The sequence below is a fragment of the Acinonyx jubatus genome, chromosome A1 (genome assembly GCF_027475565.1).
Source record: "Acinonyx jubatus isolate Ajub_Pintada_27869175 chromosome A1, VMU_Ajub_asm_v1.0, whole genome shotgun sequence".
In the NCBI taxonomy this organism is placed as follows: domain Eukaryota; kingdom Metazoa; phylum Chordata; class Mammalia; order Carnivora; family Felidae; genus Acinonyx; species Acinonyx jubatus.
The window spans coordinates 145876968-145892433 of NC_069380.1; positions in this window are offsets into that span (position 1 = coordinate 145876968).

Genomic DNA, 15466 nt, shown 5'->3' on the forward strand with positions numbered 1-15466 from the left:
TTACTGAGTATTTTAGTTCATACAGTGTAACAATAATTAAATACTTTCCAACTCAATGGAACCCAGTGTCGCTCTGCTGTAGTCGGTTTCCAGTGAGCCTGAGGCATCCGTCCACATTACAGTCGTCTCCCCTGATCTATGGGTGGTACATTACAAGGACCCCAATGGATGCCTTACACTGCATACTATACCCAATCCTAAATATATTCTGTCCTTTTCCTACACATACACATCTGTAATAAAGTTTAATTTATAAATTAGTCACAGTAAGATATTAACAACAAAGCTAATAATAAAATAGAACAATTATAACTAGAAATAACATGTAATACAAATCTAACAAACATAACAATATAAAAACAAAATAATAAAAGTAATGTGAATGTCGTCTCTTTCTCTCAAAATAACTTACTGCCTTGTACTCGCCCTTTTTCTTATGATGATGATGATGCGGGATGATAAAATGCCCATATGATGAGATGAAGGGAGGTGAATGACATAGGCATGATGACGGAGGGTGACGATATGTCAGGAGGAGAGCCATCAGCTTCTGATAACCAGATGACCCTAACTGAATTCACTGAAGGTGAAATTGTAGCGGTGGGGGGGACTACTGTATTTCTTTCTCTTCCTTATGTTCCTGGTAGAGGTTTTCCTATACGAAAGATACTTGCTTACTAACATGCACACTGCTATTTAAGGCCCATTGAGCCTAATTCAGCTATCACTCTAAACTTATTAAATTGTATTTAGTTCTTGGTTGAGAGATGAAGATAAGATCAGATTTGTCAATTTAACTGTTTCTCTAAGACTTCCAGAAAGGAATTTACAGAGGAATTAGAAGGAGACAGGCAGCTTTCATATTGAATCTCTGTCCATCCAGAGTAAAAACAATAGGCAGAATTTGTTGTAATTACATCCCTTTCTAAAATGAATTAAACTATATAAAAATAAAAATTACATATATATGTGTGTGTGTGTGTAATATATATATATATTCCCCTCAGCTTAATACTTGTCAATATGCTTGGAGAGTAAATTGTATTCAGCTTCTTTCCTTATCACCACTCTTTCCCAATTCTCTCCTGTCCTTGTCTCATTGTTTCTTCTTCCTATGGCTCATCTTTTAGTTAACTCAAAAATATTGAGACTTCAACAAAATAACTGTCAGAGAAATGTTTCCAACTAGGCAGGTTCATTCAATTAAAATAAAGTGAGCTGTATTTCATTGGAATAGGTAATGTTCTAGAGTTCCAAGGCAGAGATAATTGCATCCACAGGTCTTACTGTTTTTATTTATGGTTTTATTAAATTGTATTGCTTATTACCATGTACAAGTCTATAACCCACACTCATTCTGCTTTCTTTTTGTATTTCTTTGTTCCTAAAGAATAATATGCCTCTACATCTATTTCTAACCTCTCATTCATAGGTTGTTTTATGTTTTTCTCCTTTAGTTTGTATTGTGATTCTTTCCACTTTGTAGAACCTTTATGTAGAGATCCCTGAGAGCATTAGTGACAGCTATTCATAGCTTGTCTCTGAATTTTAAAAAGGTACAAACACAGTTCTCACTACAATAAGCCTGGCTCAGTTCATCTACATGCCCATCACATTGCAAATCTCTTGATCTACAAGTGGTATGAATCTCAAAATTGAGAAGCATTGTTACCTCGGGCAAATCAAACCTTTAAACTTCAATTTCTTTAGGGATAACAATACTGTCCCTATGCAATCCATAAATTATTATAAGACTCAAATTACATATTCATTGGAAAGCAATTTGTAACAGATAAATATAATAAAACAAGCTATCATTAGGTCATTTTCCACTAAATCACATGCAGAAAGTAGGAGTACACACAGAGGGCTGTTCACCAATGAGAAACCTCCAAAATGTTTTAAAGGTTTTGCAGTCTTCCTCAGCTTCTCTTCTACTCAAGGAAATGTCAGTACAGAACTCACAGACAGAAGTAAGCATTGTACTTCAATTTTTAACTTGCCACTTTAAGTAAAAGATAGTGTTTTTTTTTTTTCAAAGTCAGATTTTCACAAATGCAAAACTTTAGCAGGTACATTAAAGATATTGTATTTTAATTTTCTCAGATCAAATTTAATCTCCATATTTTAAACCTTTGTACTGTCTTTTAAGGTTTTTTTTTATGAATTTAGCATTAATATCTGTCTGATGGCTTTAATATTGTTAGGGTCACAATAATCTCATCCATTTGCTCAAGCACTGGAACTTACACGTTATCATATATAAATTATTCTGTTAAGTTGCTTAAAAACATTTTTTTTACATTAAGGTGTGGCTATTTTAATTCTTATACAATTCAGTTAGAATTAGTTAAGTTTCTAAGTTTCTTTCAAATGGTTAAGTTATGTTTGAAGCTTCACTTTAAATATTCATTTTGATTTTTCAAATATATTGGGGATGAAAGTACATGTTTTTGGGGGGAACAAGCCCTTTAAGGCACTAAGTTTTAGCTAACAAATCAGTTTGGTTATTGGCTTCACAGAGTTCTAACCTAACATCCTAAAATAAATTGAATTCAAAAGATACTTATTCTGGGACACCTGGGTCATTCATTTGGTTAAGGTGCTGACTCTTGATTTCAACTCAGATCATGGTCTCACGGTTTGTGCAATCGACCTGGACACTGGGCTCGGGGCTGACAGCAAGGAGTCTGCTTGAGGTTCTCTCTTTCCCTCTCCCTCTGTGCCTCCCCCACTCATATGAATGCTCTCTCTTTCTCTCTCTCTCAAAATAAATAAATAGACATTAAAAAAGATACTTATTCCATCAAACATGGTTGGTGAACATTGCTGTCCTCATCAGAATTTATTGATAAATACTTAGCATGACTGGCTGTAGGGAAACTAGACATTGCATGCTCCTAACATGACCATTGTTCTCAGATGTGGCTGCACATTAGAGCTTCCTGAGGCACTTTGAGAAAATAAAGGCAGCAATAAAAAATGCCCAATCCATACTTCAGACAATTAACTACATCTATCTCTGGTGGTAGAACCCATCCTTGCTCCAAAGGATGGAGTGGTTAATTCTCCCAGGTGTGCAGTCAAGATTGAGGATGAGTTTAGCCAAATTTGAATACGATCAAGCCTATAAAACTAACTTCTATTTACAGAAGGGAATTCAGGTGAGAGACAAGAGCTTTTCAAATTTGAATGCGTACAAAAAATCACCTAAGGATCTTTTAAAAATGAGGATTCTAATTGTGGTCTGGGGAATAGCCCAAGATTCTGAACTTATAATAAGCTCTCAGTTGCCTGGAATCCATACCGCTCATTGGCATCCACATTCTAGTTAGCACTGGGACAGAAGACATGTCAAACGACACCAGGAAGCACAAAGTAAAAAATGTGAGATTTGGCAAATCAAAATTACTTTAGCCTTTTTTATATCCTTATGGGAATTTTGTTGTTGTTGTTTTTATTGTCATTGCTGTCAGATAAACTTTTTATTATGATAAAATATAAAATTTACTATAACTATTTTTTTTTAATTTTAAAAGTTTATTTGCCATGCGTGGCTCAAACCCACAAACCCATCATGACTCTTGATTTTGGCTCAGGTCATGATCTCGCAGTTTGTGAGATCTCCTGGTTTGTGAACTTGAGCCCCTGGTTGGGATTCTCTCTCTTCCTCATTCTCTCTCTGCCCCTCCCCTACTCATGCTCATGTTTTCTCCCTCTGTCAGAAGAAATATATAAACAAAAAGAGTGGATTTTCTTTTTCTTTTTTCGTATTATGTATCCCTACTGCACCCTTGGATGAAGGGTTCCTTAACCTAATGCTTGTTATTTTTTTAGCCACAGTTCCCATTTCCCTATTTACCTTCCCACTGGCCATGAGATCCAGTTTTAACATGAAACTAGAAGTCCTTTGGGAATAAAAGCTTTTCTGATAAAAAGGAATAGATTTGGTTGGTTCATTTATTCACTATTTTTTAATAAATGCTTTTATTTTTTAGTTTATTTATTTGGATTGAGAGACAGAGAGAGAGAGAACATGCACAAGTAGGGTAAGGGAAGGCGGGGGGGGGGGGGGGGGAGGGGGGGAGGGAGAGAGAGGGGGGGAGGGGGAGAGAGAAAGAGAGAAAGAAGTCCAAGCAGGTTCCCAACTGTCAACACAGAGCCTGATGTGGAGCTGGAACCCAAGAACCATGAGATCATGACTTGAGCTGAAACCAAGAGTCCAACGCTTAACAGACTGAGCCACCCAGGGCCACCTCCCCCCAACCCCCGCCATTTTAACTATTTTAGGTGTACTTCTCAGGGGCATTAAGTACATTTGCATTCTTGTGCAACTATCACTACTCTCCCTTTCTGGAACTCTTGTCATCATCTCAAACTGAAACTCTCTACTGATTAAATAATAACTTCCAAATCCCCCCACCCCCCAGCCTCTGCTGACCACTATGTTACTGTCTCTAAGAATTTCACTATTCTAGGTACCTCATACAAGTGGAATCATACAATATTTATCCTTTCGTGTGGGGGTTGAATCACTTAGTATAGTTGTCTTCAAGACTCATCGTTACAGCATCTATGAGAATTTCACCCCTTTTAAGGCTGAGTAATATTCTAATGTTATCTGTATACCACATTTTGTTCAACCCGTGATCAACATTTACCTTCTGCTTATTGTGAATGCTGCTGCTATAAACATTACTGTATAGTCTGTCCTTTTGTAAACAACAGAAATATTTGATAATCTGTACTGGATGATTCAAAAGAATGCCAATTTACTAAGGTGTGATTGTGGCATTGCAATTATAAAATAAAATGGTTGGTTGTTTCATTTTGTTTTTGTTTTTTGCATAGGAGTGAAATAAGATGGTATTTGGAATTAAGTCCTAACAACATTTCAGCAATGAACAATAGGGAAGAAAAAGTCATTAATAAAAGAAATGTGGCCAAATCTTGACAAGTGGTGAGTTTGGGTCTTGGGTTTGTTGGATTGATGCTTTCTATTTTTTTGGATATTTAAAAATACTCAAATACAGAACAAGATATATTTGATACTCAATTTCAGCTTCTGTATTTGTGAGTTTGCCCACTTGCTAAAATATATTGGTAACACCAAAGCCAGTGCTTGTGGTGCTTTTGTGGTCATTTGCCAACATGGACAGAGGGCTGAAAAATTTGAGTCCTCCAAAACTGTATTTTCCCAGCTGAGGTTAAATAAGGCTACACTCTGCCATCATGATGCACCTCTCATACTATGAACAGATGCCCTTTTTGCAGTTTAGTGTTATGTTTTGTGAATTTTTGTGCTTGTTATTATTTTACTGTTTGAAATGCTGCCCCCCTCACACCAAATATAGCGCTGAAGTGTTTGCTAGTGTTCCTAAGCTCAAGAAGGCTGTGGTATGCCTTATGGAAAAAATACATGTTAGATAATCTTTGTTCCAGCATGGGTTGTATGGCTATTAACAATTAATTTCGTGCTGAGAAACAAAATATAATAAAAAAGCCTTCTTTAAACAAAAACACACATAAAAGAAAGTTATGTGTTGGTCTATTGAGGAAACATGTGGTTTGTAGAGCCCTAACCCTCTTTCTCCCCTAGGAACAATCATTCAGTATTAGCTGATTTAGGGTTGGCAGTGAATTTATAAAATATAACTACTGTGAATAATTAGGACTGACTATATTTGTTAAATGCCTAATTTATCCACTTAAAAAATTTCAAACTGAGTAGTAAAAATACAATGTAAAACCACACATGATTATTATATTGGTGGCATCACACATAGGAGTTACAGGTAACCAGAGGAAAGTCAAAATGGCAGTGGTGTGTGAGGAGCCTAGACCAAAAACCTGGGGAGAGACATTAACTGCTTATTCCCTATTATTCTCCATCTATAATCAATCACTATTTCCTTTTGGACATCATCCAATAAATAATATGTCTGTACAATCCGTCATTTACTCTATCATCACTTCTGGATATGTTGAATAATTTACTAACCATTCTTCCCATCTCCAATATTGTCCTTCTTACATCCATTCTATTGAAAAGGCCATAATGATACATTATTTAAAGTGCCACCCTGATTAACATAATTCAATGACTCCATAGGACTCTAGTAAGGACTTTTAACCCTGGTCCAAGAATAGTGTTCACGGATCAGTCTCCATGAAACTGTATGCAAAACTTTTAAAATGCTACTAAATGGCACACTCCCCATCCTTGGAGTAGACAATGTTTTATCACATTCTACAAGGAGTCTTGGTTACATATCCTTGCCAAAAATTAAAAGCACAAGGTCTTTAACAAAGCCTAGAAGACATCCCATAATCTCATTACTGCTACAATTCCAGCCTTGGTTTTCACCCTTTCCTATTTATGCTGCAGCAACATTAAACTGCTCATAGTCCCCAGCACACCCCATGGCTGTGTTCATCATTACCACATTCATTGAAGTGCTTTTGATCACACATTCCTACACTTTACTTGGTTAAGTTCTTATTCTTTATAACACCCTTATGTAAAATTTCTAAATAAATGAGATGGGTTAAAGTAATAAAAAGATCAGCATATCTGAGCATGGGGAGGAGGGAGGTAAAGTGGTGTGAAATGATGTCAGAATATCAGAGAGGTAGTCAAGAGTCAAAATGTGTGGAGTTCTGTAGACTGGGCTGGTAAGTTTGGATTTATTTCTTAAGTCATGAAATTCCATTAGAGAACTGTAATAAGGGAGTTCACAATAGCCAATCTCCATGTTTACAAATATTCTGATATACAGTGTGGACTGTAGGTGGAATGATGGGCTGAAGTAAAGAGATCGATTGGGAGGATGTTGTAATAATCCATTCTAGATGGGTGTAATTTGCCAAGGATGGTAGTCGTGAAGATAGAAAGAAGTAGACCTTGTGGATTTAGACTGGGATATGTTTTGGAGGTCAAACTGACACGATGTACTGATGGACTCTATATGGGAAAAATGGAAGAACTCCTAGATTTTTTACTCCAGTAATTGGATGGATGATTGTGTCTTTTGGTGAGGGAGCAAAAGAAGAAAGGAAGCCTGACTCCCAATACTCTTGCTTGGAAGACTGAGTGGATGGTAAAAGGAATTATAAATATATAATCCATAAGGAAGAACAGATTTTCTAAGAGATAGACTGGATTATATTTAAACATATTGCATTTTAGGTACTTGTGAATACCTTCTTCAGAAATCTATCTCTAATTCTAAGTAAGTTTTGTTTTCAATGAATAAATAGAAAGACTATCTTAAAACCAATATTCTTACCCTGATGACGTTTATGAAATAACTCTGTGGACATAATAAACTCTGTGAGGTGAAGTCTTCTGGCCCATCTGGAGAAGATTCACATTTAATACAATTATCCATACAGTGTTTCAGATTTTCATGGCAAGCTTTTAGGAGTACTGATGGTAGAGATTTATAAATGACTTGACTCCAGTCATTAAAATTAATCCATTTTTGGGGTGCCTAGATGGCTCAGTCGGTTAAGCGTCAGACTTCGGCTCAGGTCGTGATCTTGCCGTCCGTGAGTTCGAGCCCCACGTCAGGCTCTGTTAGCCTGGAGCCTGTTTCAGATTCTGTGTCTCCCCCTCTCTCTCTGACCCTCCCTCATTCATGCTCTGTCTCTGTCTCAAAAATAAATAAACGTTAAAAAATTTAAAAAGAAATTAATCCATTTTTAAACAACTGACCTTCTAATAAAATAATAAACAGATTCTTAACAAAATCCTTTAGAAATTAGAGGCTGTAATTTTAAATCCTGACAGTTGAGAGAGGACAATGGCTGTAATTCTAACTGTTGCATAAAAGTGACAGAATTTATTCTTTTGATCTTACTGCACAAATACTTCAATTTTTTTTTTTGGTAACTGTGGAATAAATACTTTGAATTACCTTTACTTAAACTATGCTTTATGACTCAAATTCAGTTACGTCATTAGGAAACTACTTTTCTCAGTTCTTTATACTCCTTGGATTAAAACTGCTACATGCCATGCCATGGTGACAATGCTTCCACCTGCCCTCTTTGCAGTTACATATGAAATCCAGAAGGACGTTTCCAATCTCAAAATTCACATGGTCCACATGAGCTCCTTATTACTCCTTCAAGTAATTTTTGTCATTTCCCCTTCCATATGCCTCCATGCACTTGAATTTACTTAACCTCACTCATTTAAAAGTTCTGGCTTACTTCCCATTTCCAAATGCCAGTATTTGCATCTCTGAGCCTATGGACTCTTTCCCCAACATTAAAAAACCCACTCTGAGAGTCAAATTGCTGTGGAATTAACATCATCCAATGAGTGACTGGGAGTGGACAAGAACTTCAGCTTTTTCAATACCAAAGTGGGATAATTTGGAGCTGAGGTGCTGTTTCCCAGCCTTTTCACATAGCAGTAAGTCTCAGACACTCTTTGCATCAACTGGCTTAATAAAATAGTACATCTATATTGGCAGGCTTCCCTTGTTTCACCTCCACACTTTCCTACTCATGTTCCTTCAACTTCCCAAATACAATCCTCATGTTTCAACAGTGTCCAAACAGAGATGCTCTCCTACAAACCTACTCTTCTTGACATCTTTCCTAGGTTAATCAAAAGTGAAGATTTCAATTCTACTAGCTGCTGGGCTAAAAGCCAAGGTGTCTTTCTTGATTCTCCTTTTTTCACATCTCACGTTTGCTTCATCAGAAATTCTTATAGAATCTATCTCAAGTTTATTTAGAATTTCACCAGCTGTCTCCATCTTTAGTGACTGTGTTCATCTGCTCTGATTGCCGTAACAAAATACCACTGAGGGGCTTAGACAAATATACGTAAATTTTCTCACAGTTGTGGAGACTAGAAGGCTGAGACCAAGGTGTCAGTAGGTTTGGGTTCTTAAGAGGTCACTCTCCTTGGCTTACCTTCTTCCTGTGTCCTCACAAGGCCTCTGGTCTGTGAGTACATTCCTGGTGTCTCTTTGTGTGCCCTAATCTCCTCTTCTCATAAGGACACCAGTCACACTCGATTAGAATCCACCTAAATGGCCTGATTTTAAATTACTTCCTTCTTTAAAGGTTCAATCTACAAACCGATTCACATTTTGAAGTACTAAGAGTCAGGGATTCAACATATGAGATTTGACGTATTCAATTCAGCCCAGAAGGGTGAGTCTGCATCTACTGACCCCAGTTTGGCCAAGCCATTAAACTTATTCTGCCTGGAAAATCAATAGCCTCCTGTCTGCCCCACTGCCCTTTTCCTTACTGCAGTGAATCCTCAACACAACAGCTAGAGTTATCTCACTGAAACCCTCTCTACTCAAAACCCTTTGCTGGCTTCCCATCTGACTTAGAATAAAATCCTATGGCTAACATCATCTACATTGCCTCCACTCCTTTCCTCTCTGGCACCTATTCCAGATATTCTATTACTCTCCCCCTCTGTCACACTCATCCAACCACAATGGCTGTTCTCACATTAGGGCCTCTACATGCTCTCTCCTTCACCTGAAATGATAGTCCCTGCTACCTCTGCATGGCTGTCTCCATTCCTCCTGCCAGGTCTTTATTCAAAACTCACCTCAGGGAAGCCTTTCCTGGCCACTGTATCTAAGAGAGCAACTCCTTCCTGATACTTCCCACATCCTACTACCATGTTCCATTTTCTTCTCCTTAGCACTTGTCATCTTCTAGAATATATATTTTACATGTTTATATGGCTTCTTGACTTTTCCACGAAAACGTAAGCTTTATGAGGACTAACATTTTTGTCTGTTTTGTTCTTTTGCTACCACAGCAACTAGAAACATGCCTGCAACATGGCAGGTGTTCGAGAATGATCTGTTGGCTGAATGAGTAATTTTCTTCAGCATGTCAGTAAAATCATCATTGTTCTAAGAATTTGATCTAATATTGATTTGTCTGAGTATTACAGAACCTTTGTGTGTATCTTCACCATAAGTTTTAGAAGAGCTTTTGTCTTTGAAATGTGATATAGACAATGTACATTTTGTTATAACCTAATGACTAAAGTGAAATTCGCCTACTGTATTACCTACAAGAGATGAAAATACAGGAAAATAGTAGATGGAAGGGCAACACAACCTAGTCTGGCAGCCTCTGGAAGATTTCCAGAATGGCATCACCGTTCTGATGTTTAAGGGGAAAATACCCATTCATTTAGCAATGGTTCACAGATTATTATGAACGTGCCGATCACTCATTTAAAAGCTTGGGGTAGAAAGACAAGTAAGGCCTGGGTTCTGCCTAGGAGGACTATCAAGTCCATAAGGAGTCATTCCTTCTGTCTGATTCAAAGTTTTAATTTCCAGCTTTGTGGGGTTATAAAGAAAGAGCAAGAGAAGGAGGATCAATCACTTACATGTTAGTAGTATTAAATTTCTAAGCAAACACACATAGAAAATAATGGGTGTCTTAGTGGTTAAGTGAAAAAAAGTCTTTTCATGACTGAAGGGATAGAACAGAGGAGAGTTCTCTCTACAGGCAGCCCTAAAATGATGCGTTGAAGCATTCTCGGAAGGCCTATATTGTGTCTTACCTTTCTTCTAGTTTTGACATGATTGATATCCAGCTCATCATAGGAGTGATAGCATAGATGATCAAGCAACCTTAATGAGGCTTCTGCTATGCCTGCAGTTGGATGGAGAATGCATTCAATATGAAGAATTTTTAAACTGAGGCAAACTCCATATTTACAAATATAGATTTCTTAACACATGGTTTGCCATCCTACTGAGAAGCCTGAACCTGATTTCTTTCTAGGCATGTGTGTTTGTGAGAGGGGAGAGGGCCTTATTTGGGGGGATGCTTAAACCTGGGCATGATTATTCCAGTCCCAATGTTTCCTCACGGGCACATAATAGTTGCTGTTAGCAATGTACTTTTCTAAAGTTCAAAGCTACAGCATAAGTAAAATAAATGTTTATAGATATCAGGCCTTACAGCCAGTGAAATTGAAACAAACATTCTTAAGTTGCTCCTTAGAGATGCACACAATTAATTGAAGACAGATAATTGCATGTGTAATGGCTTCTTGTACACTAAGTACCTGTTTACAAATCAAATTATTCAATTTGGAATCTCAAGTGTGTACTGTCTCTGCTCAATTAACCCCTTATGGCTATGCATAAACACCTAGTTTGTAAAAATGTGGCCTTTAATATTTTTAAGATCATTTAAATTATGACTCAAATTTATACAACCAATTGTGAAGTAAAAATCTGTTCTCATTTCCTAAGTAAGGAGATGTAACATATCAAATATTGCTCTGAGTTATTTGCTGCTATTGGTTGAGGTTTATATCTTTATTTGTAAACTTGTATTGAAACAAGTTCTCTATGCAAGTGATACATACTCTAAGAGATATTAAAACATGCCTTATAAAAATCTAAAAAGGCAATTTTCTAAAGACATTTGAGAGCGGCAACCAAACTTCTCTACAAAGCTGATGCTAAATGCAAAAGCAGGTGTATTAGAGTTTCTCATTTAATCATACATTCATCTGAATGTTACTGCCCACCAGATATAAAGCACCATGGAATGTGTGCAAAGAAAATAAAGATATGGTCCCTGCATTTGACACACATTGAGCTGTATCTGATTCATAATGCTCGATTGCTGCAGGAAACATAGACATGGTGCTCTGAACTGAAATCCTGTTGTCACACAGCCTTTCAAGTTAGCTCCATATATCAGGAAGTGAAGAAATAAGATTTGCATCATCACTTTTGGCCTCAGTTTTCCCAGCTATAGAAGTAGACCAATAATGTAAACTTCCCAGGTAGTAATGTGAGAATAAAATGTTTAGCATATTCTAAAAGAAAAAAAAATACACTTCATTGCTGTCAAAGTTAAAGAAAAATTATTTTTTTCTCTTTTGCCATGATTTAGTTGCTGTCATCTTTACAGATGGTTAAAACTGGAGGAAAAAGACTCATAAAATACATAATTAGGCAAAGTCAAGTAGGCAGGGTAAAGAGAAGCAGAGGTAAGTTTAGGATTCATATAGTCAAGTGAGACTATTTCCTGGAAGGTTGTGGGACCACGTGGCTAAATAAAAGGCAGAGTAATAGAGTTAGAGGCAAACTGTAGAAAGTATGCAGTGGATAAAAACTATACTTGTGTTTATATTGTCCTTTAAAAAGTTTCCTCTCAATAATAAAATTTGCTTTGGAGAATCTGAGTGGCTCTGTTGGTTAAGCTTCCCACTTTGGCTCAGGTCATGATCTCACGGTTCTTGCAGTTTGAGCCCCACATCAAGCTCTCTGCTTTCATCCATAGCCTGCTTTGGATCCTCTCTCCCCTTCTCCCTCTGCCCCTGCTAATGCTCATAATCGTTCTCTCTTTCTCTCTCTCTCTCTCTCTCTCTCTCTCAAAAAAAAAAAAAAAGAATAAATAAACATTAAGGGCAGCTGGGTGGCCCAGTCAGTTAGGGGTCCGACATCGGCTCAGGTCATGATCTCTCAGTCCCTGGGTTCAAACCCCTCATTTGGCTCTGTGCTGACACCTCAGAGACTGGAGCCTGCTTTGGATTCTGTGTCTCCCCCTCTCTCTGCCCCTCCTCTACCCATGCTCTCTCTCCATCTCTCAAAAATGAACAAATATTTAAAAAAATTAATAAAAAATCAAAATCAACATTAAAAAAAGTAAAATAAAACTGGCTTTTTTAGTGGTAGCAAATGAAAATACAGACATAACCCTGGCATTGCTTCCTCCAGGAGAGGAAAGTTGAAAGAAGGTTAATTAATTTCCCGAGCATTATTGTTTTTAACATTCACTTTAGTGACTGAGTATTGAATGTTTGAAGTGGGTGAAGTTTGGCAGTAATCTATATTCATTTTATTCTGCTTCTGAAATATAACTGCATTGTAAGAGGCTTATAGGTTCAGGAAAACCAAAGCTTTCAAAAATGATTTTCTCTTTTGTTTCATCTCCCTCTCCTCCTCCCCTTCCTTCCTTCTTTCCTTCTCTTTCCCCTCCCTCATTCCCTCCTTTATTTTTCCAAAAAGGTGTAAGCAATGCTCCCTATTTAGGCTTATATTAAAAGGAAGGAATCTTTAAAGTTATTTTTAAATTACTGGTGACTTATGCTCATGATGATTTGACTACATAGGTTTATTGTGTAGTATAAATTAAGTTTAAACAGAAAAGACTGATTCTGTTTTTGTAAAAGAACTAGGGAAACACCTAAGTTTTATTGCATATGCTCCCATTGTTAGGTAGCAAATATATATTCAAAAATAACCATACATCTGTTGCATGCCTTGTGCTGCTCTTTGGGGATAATACTGCCTATGGTGATTGCACATTTCCAACAGTGATCCAAACCATAGGCTTCTGTGTCCCTGATGCATCTCAGCCTTTTCTGACTCAGACAGCCTTTGAATATGCTTTTGTTATGGCCATTTTCTCCATGCTCAGCAGTGTTTCACGAATGCATTGAGTTGTCAGCTGAAGTATATTTGTTATATACTCATCACTAGAAGAGGATATGTGTGTAATTCCATTAGATGGAAGAGGATTGAAAATATTACAAATTTATCAAATATTCATTACTGGAAAGATGATATCATTATTGTAGCTTTTCAAAACAGTAGGCTGTGGCTTGGCTTGTGTCTGAAATAGTGGCAAGGAAATGGGAAAAGAATCCTTGACTCCATCTATCTCCTTTTGCACTGGTTCTATTCCTTTGTATTATAACTCATTTTTAACTTTGTTATTTTTTGAAGACAAATGTTATTTAGAACATGGTGGTGGAGTAAAATATTTTATTTGAGAAAATTGAAGCATAAAAGCAGAAATAGCTATCTTAAAAATATTGTGAAGGAAAAAAATGGATATATGTAAAATATTGATAATGGCAGAGCAAGCATTTCTTTTAAAATGCGGATCAGTTTCCCAGAGACAGAAAAATGTGACTTGTTGCCAAAGGTGTCACAGTAACCTTCATATTATTAATAAATAGGTAAGAAAATTTGCAGAAGTAGCACGGAGTAATGACAAACATCTGAGTCTAAAATAGCATGGCATCACTAAATCTGACTGTTGTTCTGATTTTTATTTCTCTAAAGAACATACGGTATTAGAATATCCTTATCTTTTACCTTTTCTACATCTTCTGGTAGTGTGTGTGTGTGTGTGTGTGTGTGTGTTTGCGTGCGTGCGTGCACACACAAGGTTTCTTTCACCAACTGAAAGAAAAATGTATCAAGATATCTAAACCGCAGATGTCAACTTATTTACTGGATGGAATGGATATTTTCCACATTTCTCCAAAATTAAAAAATGAAATCTGGCATTTCTCCTGTTTATCTGCCACTTATCATTATGTATCAGAATTCCTTAGTTCCATGGTTTATTTTGTAACAAGACAACAATAATCTTCTGTGTTATAAGGTAGAAGTAATGTCTATTTTAAGTATCTCCCCCACACAAGTAACGGTGCATGAGCTCTGTGTTCCTACAGCCGGTGATGATCTCAGATGGCCTGGCGTATTGTGCATGGCTCTCATTAGATTACAACAAACTGAACTAACAGTAATATTTGCTAGTAACTCTAGTAACCATTCTAGTGATATTGGTTGAATATCTGCCTTATACCACGTACTTGATGTTTTGGTCATTTGGTTCCATCTTCTTGTTCTCTTTTTAGGGTTTTGGTTGCATAAGCTTTTAACACAAACATGAATTATTAATTGTGGACTTCCTGTAAATTCTACTAGATTAGAATAATTCAAGCACAGTTAAAGTCTACATATAAAGAATGTCTCTAGAACAGTGATGAGGCAGTAGGTGTTAAGTGTAGCAAGGGAAGTTGTGCAGGAGGGAAAATACCCGGGTTCCTCCAAATCACATCTAGATAGTCAGTTGCACCCTTTAAACAACATCCTTCTGGAAAAGACTAAGACTTCATTGTCTAATTCATGTTTATATCCCTTTAACACAAAAGCAATGCATTGTAAGTAGTGAAAGCTTGAGACATACTGACTGAATTGGAGAAATTCTACTTCTGGAGAAGCTCTGGAAAAGGTCCTATTCAGAAACATTTTCTGGAACTTTAGTGTTCTTAGTAAGGCAGTATTATTTGCCATCTACCTCCCCAGATCCACAAATAAAGTAAAACCATCATAAGGTCAATTTATCAGACATATTAGAAACGGGAACTTTTTCTTAATCAATTATTTGAATGTACATCTGCATACCTGCTATATACTAATGACTTTTTACATAGTAGAGATACAACAAAATACACTTAGTACTAAAATTATAGGTATGAAAGATAAAGCTACATCAATGGGGATTAGAGTGAAGCTCTAGGAATGCTTGATGGGTTATCATTATAAACGTCAATTATCCTATTATAATTCAAGCAGTCAAGAACATTTACTGAATTCTCATAGGACAGAGCATGTAACAATTTACCTTATTGGAACTAAAT